Consider the following 11,550-nt stretch of genomic DNA (forward strand, 5'->3'; position numbering starts at 1 on the left):
CCTCTGATTGGGACCGACCCTGTAGCCCAATCTTTTCAGGCATTTCTCCACGTGGTCACATTGTCCTCAGGGTTTAGTGCACCTTGGCGGGGTCTGTATGCAAACTCTCAATTCTGTGGATACATAATCAATACTCTCCCCATGGGTGGGTTAGTGCCCTGCTTCCCCCATGCCATCCTCTCCTGTTTAAGATTTAATAAGACTTGAAAATATTTTCTTTACATTAAATGTGAGGTTTAGGGTCTCTTGTTAACCCTAAAACATTCTCCAATATACAGATTAAAATATGGAAGAACGGAAGTTAAAGTATATCATCAGGAATAGGGAGAACATTAATGGCGTCCAAGGGTTTGTAGAGATTCAGAGATTTTTTTAAAAAGACACGAGAGTTAAAAAGAAACTCAGGAAAGCATGAATGGTGGCAGATCAATACATAACAGTTTCAGGTGGGACTACAAAAAGGGTGATAGACCATGATTAGAATATGTACATTATGTTGGACAGAAGAGCTTACAAGAATGGATAAGGACTCTCCAGCAAGGCAGTCAATATGTGATTTGTGACCAGCTTCCATTAAGGGGACACCCAGCAAATCCCCTACAACTATGCCCCTTCTCTTTGGACCTGTTAGAAGAGAGAAAGCAATCTACTCTCTAAATGGACTATGCCTGAAGGCAAGGCTACTCACATGTTTGCTCTCTGCTCTCGGCAGCTGCTGCCCTTCTCCAGCCCTGGTGGTCTCCAGCTACTGTGCTGCCTGCAGTTGTGGCTCATTTGCATTCTGCCACTGTGGCCTGCCTGCCACTGCTGCCATCACAGCTGCCCTAACCTCTTTAATCTAGCATCTGACTCACAGAGCCTCTCTGACTCTGTGAGTAATACTCTTGGTATACATTCCTTTCTTAATAGAAATTTGTATTTTATGTGTATAAATGTATAGATATCTATATGTGTGCACCTACATGTACACATATATACATGTATATATGTGTGTGTGCGCACACACACACACTCATATTCATTCCTGGTTTTGCTTCTCTAGAAAATTCAGCCTAGTGCAATTGGTACCGGGAGTGGTTCTAGAGAAACAAAATTGTAAAGATGAGCTTTTTAAATTGGTTCTCAAGTCTGATTATGCCTAAAGGCACTGAGAAGTTTGGTTCTGCCTCTGTTAGTGCAGCTAAATCTGGGTGTGTGAGTAAAATTGATATTGGTGATCTCCATGAAGGACACACCCAGACAAACCCCCAAGGGATAATACCCCTCCCCAGGCTTATCAGGTGGGGGGAGGTAATAGCTTTCCCATTGCACTTTTACTGAGGACAAGATTATTCATATCTTTGGTGAAGATTATTCATATCTTCGGTAGATGCTCAGAGGTGATTCAATGAGGATTATCCATATGAGGTTGCTGGTCATAAATGAAATAAGCATAGACATATCTGACTTCATTTTTGCTTTTATATTGCTATGAGGCAAGAGTCAGACATGTCACCATGCTCCATCCTTAATTACCTATTCAGACACCAACCATTTCTCTCATTCCACTCTACGTTTAGGCTGAGTTTGATCATTTGTTGGAATAGCCACCCAGACTATATTCATAATAAAAGGGGTTTATTAGGGAAGTCAATAGGTTACCACAACTCAGGATCAACAAACAGTAAAGATACAATCATGGTATCCCTCACCCTTTGCCTTCAATGGCCAGGAAGCCAGCCTGCTTGTCGCTCTGTCCCATAGTTCCACAGTCTCTGACAGATGAGGAAAATGTACTTATTGTGGTCCATAGTGTTGATGCTGCTTTTCTGAATCTCTGTGCCACAGTCTCTGATGCATCGGGTTTTAGTGGCCTCTACCCCTTCAGACAGAGGTCTTGGATATGCTCTTTTACGGTTTTAGTGTTAGACATACTCTATTTGCATAGTCTTAGTCATTTGGGAGGAGTTACAGACACGTGGGTAGAGGGCTTTATTAAGAAATATCACTCTCCCACAACTTTGGGCTGTCATTGCTATCCATGTGTTCAGAATTTAAACGCTAGTGTACTGTCTTCCTTTGATCATGGATTTTATTATTAATAATCCTTGGATCACAAAGCCTAGTGTGTTTCTTTTGTGTGAATTTAGCAGACATCTCACTTAGATGGCTACTTGTTTTAAGACAGCATTTAAAACCCAAAATGTTATTTTTTTCCTGATATTTAGGAATCGTATAGTTTCTTCACTGCACTTTGCTAGAGCATCCAAATCTTCAGTGATTTTTTAATGAGGTGGGTTAGTCCAAATAGATTAGAAAAACAAATCCATTGACCATTATATGAGTGTAAGAAAGAGCTTTACATACAAGAGCAGTTAAATATTGATAAAACATCTCAGCCCAGTCCAGATCACTTCCATAAGTCTGATATTAGCCCATATGTCCGATACCAATCTATAAAGTCCTCTTCAGACTCGTGAAACACATGCAATAATACCAAATGCAGGAAGATCACAGGCCACTGGGTGCAAAGTCTTGTGGATCCATTGGGGAGATGCATCTCAGCACTGAAAGGGTTCTCTATGTGGCTCCTCCAGTTCCCAGGGCATGGGGTCTATCACATGGTGCCATCAGTCTTGTTAGTAGAGTGTCTCTCAGGGAGTGAGCAGAGAGAGTATCTCCTGCCTACAAGGAAGAGGGTTCCCAGAATCCTCAGGAGAAGGCTATGCCTACACAGAGGCCTCATTGGCTATATTCCGATTGACGGGCTAGACTTCACCCCTACACTCTCAATCCTCAAATAGGCACCATATTATGTAACCACCACATGAGGGTAACTATTGAGTAGGGTCACATCATAAGAATAAATTATTCTTAGATTAGAGTCTACAATTAAGTGTGAGCTTAAAATTCATTATATAGCTAAGGTATATATATATTCCACTTTAGTAGCAGCATTATTAGCTTCTTGAGAGATATTGTAAATAAACTTCATGAACTCTCTGGTAGTTGTCATAATATAATTTATTTAGAAAACGGTATAGAATTTAAAATACTATTGGGATACGGTAAATATTAAACAAAAATATATGGAATATTCCCTTATATATATTAAAACTCTTAAATGAGAGAACTCTGTTTCATAAAACAGTGATGATTAGACACAAGGCACAGATTTTGACAATGCTATTAACTAAGGCAAAACTATGTGTGCAGAGCCACAAAAAGCCATGAAATTATGAAAGTGGAAAATATTTGATGGTCTTATGTTTCCTATTATTGGACAACTTCTAAAGCAGGAGGTTTTAACTGAGGTCAAATGATTTCCAAATCCACGACCTAGAAATAACAATCATATTCTTCTCACCCTAGGTTATTTCTTATATCCAAAGGAGAATTAGTTCCTGTAATCTACAACAGTTGTATTTAAAGTAAAGTCCAATTAACTAAGTGGAGTTTCCATACTGGAACCTTCTGATGTGGCCTATGAAGAATTCACTATGCCTCAAAAATAATCTGAAATCCAGGTAGTCTATAGTATGAGGCCTGAGTCACCAAGGGCTGAAAAGAAACACAGTAAGAAATCCATGATTAGCTATGTAATACTGGCTTGGTTCTTTGCTTGTGGGTCCCAAAATCAGTGTCACGCATTTTCCCCTAGGTCAACCCGCTCCCCACCTCCAGTGTGAACTGACCTCATTGAGTTAAGGCAACGAGTCTGATTGAGCCCGATGGTAGTAGTGGGTAAGTGGCAGCATTTAATCAATACAGATGAAGTTGGTGTGATTACAATAATGGACAACAGAGTCCTAGTAGTAATCAGAGTAACCTGATTTATATGGACTTATGGCCTTGGCTGCTTAGGCAGGGTGTCCCTAGGAGTGAAATAGATGGGAAAAGTATGAAATATTTGCTTGATCTATACAAGCAGGAAAATTCTATGTCAGGTAAACGGCAGTCTAACTCAAATCACCAGAATAGAGAGTCATGACTCCTTAATCAATTCCTACACTCGAGTCAGTTTACAGACCCAGAATTCCTTGAATGAATGAGACGTTGGGTCCTTTTGAGGAAGAACCGCATTACATCACCAAAACTAATGGTTGTTTATCACAGCCTTCCCCAATGGGATCTGTACCCTTTTACAAGAGTGACTTCACATGGGGAGAAAGAAAATGATCAGGTCTTTCAGGGTTATTGGACACTGGCTCAGAAATGACATTAATTATAGGATACCCCAAGGGTTATAAAGACCAACCAGTCAGACTATGGGCATATTTTCATCAATCATTAATGGACTTTTAGCTCAGGTCCATCTTACAGTGGGTCCAGTGTGTTCTTGGATCCATTTTGTTATAATTTCCCCAGTTCCACAATTCATAACTGGAATAGATATACTCAGCAACTGGTAGGATCCCCATATTGGATGCTTAAAATGTGGAATAAGGGGTATTATGGTAGGAAAAGATAAAAGGATACCATTAAAACTGCCTTATCCTAAGAAGATATTTAACCAAAATATCGTATTCCCGGAAGGACTTCAGCTAATAATGTCACCGTCAAGGACATGAAGGATGCAGGGGTGGTGATTTCCACCACATTCTCAATTAATTTTCCTACTTGGCTTATACAAAACCAAAACAAAACAGATGAAGGACAGTGGATTATCATAGTCTTAACCAGATGGCGACTCCACTTGCCGCTGTTGTTCTAGATGTAGTTTCATTGCTTGAGCAAATTAATACTTTTCCTGATCCCTAATGACTCAAAATGTGGCTAGCTTTAAGTAGGTCCCAGAAACAGAGAAAGCACTGACACAGGTTCAGAATGCCATGCAAGTCACTATGCCACTTGAGCCATTTGATCCAGCTAAACCAATGGTCCTTGAACGGCAGTGGCAGATAGAGATGCTTTTTGGAACCTTTGGCAGGCCCCTCAAATGAATCACAGTGCAGGTCCTTAGGCATACTGAGCAAAGCTCAGCCGTCCTCTGCAGATGACTACTCTCCTTTTCTCTTGATAAATGATACAATACCCTTCACAAAAAAACATTCTACCTGAAGGAGTATATGCTCAGAGCCTGCAGTCAGTATATGATGCTGTGTTTCCAACAGCCAGGATCCATGGACCAGGAACCAAGGAGTGGAAATGGGACTGCCACCATGCATTATTATTCTCAGTGACCCACTTGCAGTATTTAATGCATACACACAAATATATATATATATATATATATATATATATTCATAGCAATTAACATTCCTTGTTTCTGCAACTATTCATGTGATCTTAGCTAGTACTTAGTACTACCTTCTTCTATTACCCATTTCATATTCCCTTTGCCCTTAGCAAGTATCTCAGCTGTTCGTTGTTCTTGGCCTGGCCGGGCAACCCAAACTTTCGTTCCTGAAGAGTCTGGCCATTAGTAGTCATGTAAGAATTAGATTGCTGTAGCTTACCATTTATTTTAATCACAAGTAGAACTAAGAGATGATCTATAACATCTCTTGGATTTCAAGCATATTCTTCTTTACTTCCATTAGGTAATGCTAATTCAATCCCCCTTGGTAGTCAGGTTCAATTACACCACTCAATACAGTAACACCCTTCTTTACCTATTGTAACCATGTTTTGTAACCAGTACAAGCCAGTTCACCTAGGTGAGTTTCCAAATTGAGCCCTTCTGCTGTGACCTATGAAGAATGCTGTACACCTTGCAAAGACAAAATCTAATGTCCAGATAGCCTAAAGTACAGGGTCTGGATTATTAAGCCAGAAATGAAATGCAGTAAAACATACACGATTAATAACATAATATCGAATAGATTCTCCCATTGGGGGGTCTGTAGGAAGTAAAGTTAAACATTTCCCCCAAGGCAGGCTGCCCTTCCTAGTTTACCCACCAAAAGAAGTGAACTTGTTAGGTTTCTGTGATGGTTGACCTCGGTTCTTGCTTCACAATGCTGAAAGAATTCACACAACAGAAGCACTTTGTAAACCCAAGCGACTTTTGTTAGGGAAAGTTTCAGGTGTTACGATCTCCAAAAAGGTGCACGATATTTCTAGAAAGCTTACAGGGCTCCCCGGGAATGCAGGGGCTCAAGACTGAAGATCGCATGTGTGGAACCAAGAGCGGGAAAATCTTCAGAGGCCACGAGAGAAAGCAGGGCCTCAAGTCCTGCCTTTAACCCCCTCCTGCATTACTAGAGGGGACACGATAGGGGATGTTTGCTGATCTTGGCTGTATTCAGGTGCCTCTGTGTGATGTCACATTGCTGGTGCCCAGGTGCTTTCCCATAGGTGTCTAATGGGTATCTTACTTCTTCCCAACCCTTTTATTTTGGTCCTGTCTGCTGATTTTCTTAGGCAGACATTTGCAGGAGAAAACCCCCTATATCCCTATTCTAGCTACCTTTCAAAATCACCCTGTCAGAAACAGATATACCCTCCCCTCCTCTGGTCAGGAATTTTCAGTGAAGGAATATTTACTAAATTAGGGACACTGTAAGACAATGCTCTTTGTGGGAACTACTTATCCCAACTGAAATAAGGCCTAATCTGAAAATCTGGTTTTAAAGATGTATAAATAAGGGAGTGATAAATAGATTATTAGCATTAGAGAGACACATCATACCACTGCCTGAAAGACTAGATTAAATGATGGCTGAACTTTCCCTAAATCCAAACGGACTGGCTTGATTTTCTTTTTTCTTTCAATCTGTTCCTCAAGCTGAATCTGTAATAGAGCATGATCCTTAGAGTGAAATGGTCTATTGGATTTTCTAGATCATCATTCAAATTAAAACAACTTTTCAGAAAACAAACTCACTGCCTTCGAGTCAAGGTCAACTCACAGAGATCCTGTAGTACAGGGTAGAGCTGCCCTCTATGGGTTTCTGAGACTGAAACACTTCATCTTAGCAGGAAGGAAAAGCATAATCTTATGTGCAGGGGACAACATTTGATATGGTTAATTCATAGTGATTTTTTATATGAAAGATTTGATTGGGAAATTTTTAACCAATGCAAAGCCAGACAATGTTCATTTAGGGTCACAAGGAGTGTTACACAAGAGAAAGACCATAAAACACAATGATTACATAATTTTAATCTTACAAGTTTCAGATATAACATTAAATCTAAGTTACTAAAATCTTTGTTTAGTTCTTCAGTTGCATAATTGAGAAATTGTCGCAGTGATCTACTGACAAACTTTTTAAAACATCACTTTCACTGGCCAAAGATATTTGACACCATATTTATTTACATGAATTGATCATCGTTACAAACTTGCCATGACATGGGTTTTGGTCTACTTGATTTAACCCCCTTTTAAAGACTATGATCTTATTCATATCTTATTAGCCTCAATGGCATTTTCCAAAAAAAGCTCTATAGATTTTTATTCCATCGTATGAAATGACCCACTCAAATTGATTTAATGTAAATACATTTAAAACATTTCACTCTTTCTTTTGTTCTAGACCAAAGCAAGTAAAATTCACTTCCTTTCAAATCTAAAACTTCCCATGTTGCCCTAAGTTTGCCTCTACCATCTTTCACATTCTGGTACAACCAGACATTCTACCTTGAAACAAAACTGCTCTCTTTTTCCCTCTGGAAGAAACAAAATACAAAATGTACTACCAGTTATTCTGTCTTCTTTCTAGTTTTTCAACCTATGTTACAACTTTCAACCCGTTTTCAAAGTGGTCTTCATTTGTTGTTGTTGTTGTTGTTGTTGTTGTTGTTGTTGTTGTTGTTAGGTGCCATCGAATCAGCTCTGACCCATAGCAACCTTATTCACAACAGAACAAAACACTGCAAGACTCTTTGCCGCTGTGTCAATCCATCTTGTTGAGGACCTTCCTCTTTTTTGCTGCCCCTCCACTTTACCAAACCTGATGTCCTTCTCCAGGGACTGGTCTCTCCTGATAATATGAAACCATGCATGATCTGCATAGAGTGACCTACTCATTAAAAGTAATTCTTTATGGTCTACTTACTTAAGGTCTGAAGAATAGACAGGAAGAGGTGTGTGTGCAGGAAGAGGTGTTCAGTTTATTCAATAATAAACTGAATTTGATCATTGTGTCAAATATCAGTGACAGTTGGTCACTGACAGCCTGAACCCCTTGTTCTTGAGGCTGGAGTGAATTCAGAGACATTAGAATCAGCACATACGGATCCACCACATTGAGAACCCAGTTGAGGGTGGGGAATTTTCCACCTTTTCTGTGTTGTCTAGGGCACCTTGGGTGGGCGGGGGGGGTGTCCTCTGCTTCTAGTCTTTCATCCAATCTTATCTGTATACCACTTATCCTTTGGATCCCATAGGCTGCCTGTTAAGATGACCTGAAAATGATGGTTTGTTTCTTTGTGAATTTTGCAAATGTATCCCTGGGTCTTAGACATCTATTATTTATGAAGTGTTCCTAGGGAGTTGTCCAAAGTCTTTGTCCACCTTGCATTTTGCCAAAGGATGGGCTTGAGAACCTAGGGGTGCTTATTTAGTCTTGTATAGCTGTAAAGGGGGTATGTGCACAAAGTGTTGAGTCTTGGTCCCCTTTGGCCCTCTGAAGAATGTTCAAAGGATCAGCAAATGTTTTGGATTAGAAATCCTTAAAATCTGACCTCTACATAGCATGGCCATGCACCCCTCCACCATAAAAGGTAGGAGCTTGAGCTACAAATGATGGAATGTTTGGGGAAATGAGATACCAGTTCAGGGGCTTGTAAGCCTCTAGGAAGAATGTAGACAAATGACAGGGTTGGATATCCTCAGTTAGAGGGTTATAAAACTTCCATGAAATTGTTCACATTCCACTGTTGACCTAACCTTGCTTAAAAGACACAAGCTATGGAGAATGGCTAGAAGCTTTAGGAAATGGCTAATTTACACTCAGCATGTCGTGCTTTGGGCTGTGGAGGCACACCTTTGGGTGCAGTGTGACTCTTCCAAGGAGAACTAGAGATCTCTAAAAGGGAATACCCTAAAACAGATCTGTGCTGCACTAGGGTCCCTGACCCCAGGAGAGCCGTGGCCACGGACATATTCCCTTCTCACATTTTGTTGTTTTAGCATGAAGAAAGGGCAAGGACCACCAATGCCTGGCTGCAGCCCATTAGGATGCAAACAGAAGAATTGGAAAAATTCTTTGTCCTTAGATAGTTTGAAGCGGGGCACTGGGGTAGGGTGGGGTGGGGTGGGGTGGTGGTGGTGGTGGTCTTTCTTTTGCAACATCTCATGGTTGATGTAACCAGTAAGAGATTCCAAGGCTTAGGCAAGTAACAGGACCCTGAACTATAACACCCTGCTGTAATTATATTTGCTTTGTCAGAGGGTGGGTAAGTGGAATGAGGTACCATATGTTCAGGCCTTCATATTTTTCCAAGAACACGGTAATTTATGCAGTAAATCTTCCACATTCGTCGCTGCCAAACCAGCTCTGACCATGTTCCCTGAAAAAATCCCTGCCTCCTGAATATCTCTCAGAACCAATGACAACCCCAGTTGACAAGGTGACTATAGTGGCCATCTCTCTATAATACCCTAGTACTGGCAGTTCAAAATTCACATTAGAAATGACCTATGAGCAATTAATTAGATAATGCTCCTCTCACAGGCTCTCATGGGAGCTGTTTTAGCTGGCTTTCTTTCTGTTTGGGAATGGAAAATAATAAACTCACCCATTTATTTGTGATAACAAAAAATTATTGTTTCAGTAATCAAAATATATTCTTCCCACGTGGAACAAGTACCAATTTATGCCGCCAAGCTCACTGGATGGGAACCTGTGCACTGGTATTTGTAGCTCTAGAAATTGATATAGTTGAAAAGAACCAGACAATACCTGTGCTGCTAAGCTCCATTATAAACATAAGGACCAAGAGGGCCAGCAAGCTCCCAGGTTTAAAGCAGACGAAGAGAGTAGCTTATGAACGAATAGGTCCTGCATCCCGTCTCGGCGAGAAGTAGCCAGATTGGTCTTTTCCTAATATCTCAAATGAATTGAAAGTTCCATTCTCTTCAGGGGGGAAATGTTAGGGTAGGCTAGAGCCAGGAACTTCAGTTCCACCAGCAGTCTAGATGACTCATTCGCATCACTGCCTCATATGCACAACAATATGAAATTTTTTAGTTTGAGCAAACTTGCTTTCCACCTGAGCTATTAACATTAAGGTACTTTTATGGGTGTATTTTGAAATTCTGACATTGTTGTATTTCTTTCAACGTAGAGGATGCAGTAGAAAGAGTACTGGTGTAAGGGTCAGAAAACATTTGTTCTAATCCTAGCCCCTTCATTAGCTATGTGATCTTGGGAAAAGCATGGAAATTATGAAGACCTTTAAAAATAAATTACCTACACTATGAGTATATCCTTTGTAGCATTAACATTTTGTGACTGTAAATTTTACTTCATTTTTTATTTCATTTAAGTTAATAATATCCTTCCACTGAAGATACAAGTCTCTCATTTCTGTTATGTCTTATAAGATCCAAGTACTCATCCATCACAACCCTATTTAATTTTGCATTCCCTTCTCCATCATTTTCTTTTCCTTTCTTTCAAAGATGCTGTGTGCAGCCAATGTAGGCAAGTTATGCTGACTCTGAAACTTACTACTCACTAAAGAAACCTGGTTTCATAAGAGGATATCAGCTTCTCTGAAGTCTTTCCCTCTGGAGAGTTCACCCCGAGTCCTGTGCTTGACTCAGGTAGCACATGTGGCCTCTGTTTGCCTAATTCCTGAAATGTAGATGACTGCTTCAGAGCTTGATTCCCACAGCTTTGCCCTGTTACCTCTTCCTCCTCAAGCAGGTTTGTTTAAAAAAATTTAGTTAATTCAGGGCAAAAAATTAGTAGAGTATCTCCAAGGGAGACACCACCCTGTGAACAACTTTTCTATTAACCACGAGGGTTGGTTTTCTGGTAAGTCCTGGAGGGCAAATTTCCAGCAAGTTTTATTAGCATGACACCACATGACACCTTTCAGCAAGGTCTGAATCTGGTAAGGAATGTGGGGTGTTCTATCTTAAGCATTTTATCTCAGCCCTAGGTAGCAAAACACTTGAATAACATAATGTAGCTCTCTTTTTTTAGAAGATAGGATACATATATATCCGATTTTAAGTGTTTAAGTTATTTGCTGTGATAAGCCCTTCAGAAAAAATATCTGTAAAATATAAAACATTAAAATATATATTGTGCCCTAGAATATATAGTGTCCTGCTTTCTAGAATATGTGTCCACACCACTTAGAGACATTTCTAAGAATCTTCTATGGCTTAAGAATTTTTCCTGATTATCTTGAATATTTCACTTCTACATATTGTAAACTGAAATAGATTTATACAAAATATTTAGATCAAGAGGCATTCCCCTTCGGAGGTGAACAGGTAAAGCACAAATTCAGGAAACTCTACTGAGTACTAAGCCTATGAGGACAAAAGTCTTTTCTCATTCAGTCTTATATCTCTTGTGTTCAGCATAAAATGTGATAATTGAAGGCATTTGACAAAAGCATTTAATGCATGAATAAAAGCATTAGTGGACAGAGTACAGTGGT

Source organism: Tenrec ecaudatus, chromosome X, assembly GCF_050624435.1.
Source record: "Tenrec ecaudatus isolate mTenEca1 chromosome X, mTenEca1.hap1, whole genome shotgun sequence".
Classification (NCBI taxonomy): domain Eukaryota; kingdom Metazoa; phylum Chordata; class Mammalia; order Afrosoricida; family Tenrecidae; genus Tenrec; species Tenrec ecaudatus.